This window comes from Rhinopithecus bieti, unplaced genomic scaffold (assembly GCF_001698545.2).
Source record: "Rhinopithecus bieti isolate Rb0 unplaced genomic scaffold, ASM169854v2 scaffold_34223, whole genome shotgun sequence".
NCBI classification, from domain to species: domain Eukaryota; kingdom Metazoa; phylum Chordata; class Mammalia; order Primates; family Cercopithecidae; genus Rhinopithecus; species Rhinopithecus bieti.
Genome location: NW_016814394.1, coordinates 4,262 through 7,548, shown reverse-complemented (window position 1 = coordinate 7,548; position 3,287 = coordinate 4,262). Strand labels below are relative to the sequence as shown.

At 38.8% G+C, this 3,287-nt stretch overlaps 1 pseudogene; it reads right to left on the bottom strand.

The window, feature by feature from the left end:
* Positions 1-445: 445 nt before the first annotated feature.
* LOC108514086 (gem-associated protein 8 pseudogene) lies at positions 446-1,208 on the bottom strand (annotated as a pseudogene).
* Between the last annotated feature and the right edge of the window lie 2,079 nt (positions 1,209-3,287).

Here is a 3,287-nt window from a genome sequence, read left to right as displayed (position 1 = left end):
ATCCATAAAATCCTTGCCCTGACGAATATCACGAAGCATTTCTCCTGTGCTTTTTCTTTTAGTAGTTCTACAGTTTCGAGACTTACATTTGAGTCTTTAATCCTTTTCGATTTGATTTTTTTTCTAGGCAAGAACTTTAATGAATTGAACTGTTATTGACAACATCAAAAAAGAGTGTAATATATACAAAATTATCATTTTATGTCAGGAGAAAATTTCACATGTTGTCAACAGTACACACCTGGCTGACCTCTAAGGGGCTGGCATAGTACATACACCCATGACAGGTCAACTGGGACATTGGTGAACATGCTTGTGCCTCACTACAAATTCCCCTTTCCATGAAAAGTGTACAGAAGGAGAGATATAGAGTGTGTACCCCCAAAAAAGGGCGAGGCTGGGGACTCTGTTAGAAAGCACTCTCAGAGGTCCCTGTGCCCAGTGCTCAGAACTTTAGGGTGATGACCAGCTAATACTTGGGCAGCTTTTCTGTCACAGTGCTTGTCAAAGCTCAGCTGCACTGCAGCCTCCATGGCCTGGATCTTCGTGGCACTCTCCCAAACAAATGCTTTATTCTCAGTCTGTTGCTGCTCACTGGGCCTCTTAGTCAGGGGCTCCACTGACCAGTAGATGTTGTAGTAAAGGTCATGGTCAGCATTCATGTAGTCATCCAGGTATTCTGCATCCAGCTGCTGCTGCCACCATTGGTCTTCTCTGTGCCTCTGGGTCTCTGCAAAGTACTGGCAGAGGTCCTGGGTGACTTCCATATTGCTTAGGTCGCATTCTACCTCTCCATCTGACTTGGTCTCCATCTCCTCCTCTTTAGACTAAGCTTGTTCTTCTCTTGCGGATGCCTGGATCCTACTGTTGTCATGTGGATGCCGCCCAGACCTTCCGAAATCTGTAGAACTGAGGTAGGAGTTCTGCCAAGTCACGTGATGGTCAGAGAAGGACATAGGATATCTGGCCTGGTTATTGTAAGATCTTCAGGGAAGAACTGCAGGAGGAAATTACCATGGAAGACTGAAATAGGATTCCACAGCCTTCCTACAGGCATTCTGGTAGCTTTGCATCCAAACCATGACATGATGATAACGTTGCCAATAACGTAAATACAACTGATGAGAGTACCAAAACTCAGTAGCTGTCAATGTTGATGCCTTTACTGCCATCAGATTACGAAAGTCTAAATGGGATCCAAAATTCATGAGAACATAGTTTGCAGCTTCCAAGCAGTGGGCAAGCAGGGGCCCATTTTTCACTGGAGAGACAGAGGAGTAGTCGGGGGAAGGCTGTTGCCAGGGCAACTCTGAGGTGATTTTTGTATAGGGTAAGAGAGAAGGGTCTAGTTCCATTCTTCCACATGTGGATATCCAGTTTTCCTAGCACCATTTATTGAAGCAACTGTTCTTTCCCCCATTGTGTGTACTTGGCACAAAAATCTGTTGGCTGTAAATGCATGGATTTATCTGGGCTCTCTATTTTGTTTCAGTAGTTTATGTGTCTGATTTTATGTCAATGCCATGCTTGTTTTGGTTATTATAACCATAGTATATTTTGAAGTCAGGTAGTGTGATACCTCCAGCTTTGTTCTACTCAATATTGCTTTGACTATTCGGAGTCTTTTGTGGTTCAACATGAATTTTCAGATTGTGTTTTTGATTTCTGTGAAGAATGTCATTGTTAGGTATTGCATTGAATCTGTAGATCACTTTGAATAGTATGTATTATTTTAATAGATGAAATCCATGCAAGATTCACTCTATAAGTCAGATTATAGGTACAGAAAGATATATATAGTATGCTCACATAATTATACATATGTGCTTAGATATCATTACAGGTAGATTGCTTTTGTTAAATGAATGAATGAAATATTGATGAGATTTGCAGAAGCATAAAATCCCAAGACAGAAAGAAATTTAAAAGTCTTCTGATCTACCCCAGTTCCCAACTGATACTTAAGTCCTCTCTTCAGTACCCCACTAACTAACTGGTCATCCATCCTCTGATTGAATATTGCCAGTTGATGGTAAATGCATTGTTTGTTTAAATAAGTCTATTCTGTCTTTGGACAGTTCAGACCAATATGTTCTATTTCACATTTGGACCCATATTGCTTTTTGTTTAACCTCATCCTCTATAGCCAACATAATAAATGATACATATTAAAATGGAAAGCTCTATGATCAAAGAGTGAATGCAAAAAGAATGTCTGCTTTCAAAGTTCTCATAAAACCAGATTACAGACCCATGAACTTGTCCATTTTTGGGAGTGAGGAAACTTGGGACCAGAGAGTAACCTTGTGCAAGACCATAAGGACTATTTAGTAGCAGTAAAACTAGAATTCATGTCTCCTGATTCCTGGTAAGTGTTATTTACAGTATGTTTTCCTCCAGTATCCTTAGTGGCCTAAGAACATGGACTATGGGGCCACAATGTCTGGGTTTGAATCCCACCTCCACAGCACAATAGATGTATAATTTGAGGCAAGCTACTTACTCGCCCTGTGCTTCAGTTTCTCATCTGCAATATGAAGATAATAATAGTACCTCTTCATACATTTTGGGAAGATTGTGTTAGCATTGCCATATTCTTAATAAATGCTGAGAACACAGTAAAATTTACTCAATATATATTAGTTATTATCATGTATAGTCTTTTCAAACTTGCAAAAACACTGCCAATTCACAGCCATATTACCAATGAGTTCCTAAGAATCTTTAGGCTCCCCTAAAACATATTTGATTCTGGAGCATTCCTTCTCTCCTTTGGGGAAAAAATAACATAAGCTTCCTAATTATTATATATAAAATATATACGCTATATAAAAATATATAAGTAATACATAATCTAAAAGCTATTGTATACTACTTTCGAACTTCTCTCAAAGAAATCAAGTCCTTTTTAACAGTTTATTAAATCTATGGTCCTGGCAGAGACTTGGGTACCAAAGAGCAAACCTTTTCTTCCCAGCACACCCAGAAGTTTCTAAGTGCACTCAGGAGAAGATATAAATAAAGAATTACAAGCAAATATAAAAAGAATGGGCAAATCACCATTTTAAAAGGTCTTCTATTATCCCACGGAAAAGTTTGAAAAGGAATACACCTCATTCTCTATAATTCAGGTCAATGAAAACAGTAGCCAACTCATCATTTTTTCCACAAATTCTTTTTATAAATAAATGTCAATTGTCAAGTGCCGACTCATGGCTAGATCACTAGACACATAAACCTATTATTAGCCAGCTCCTAGTTACATTAACTGGAAGATTTCAAGGCAG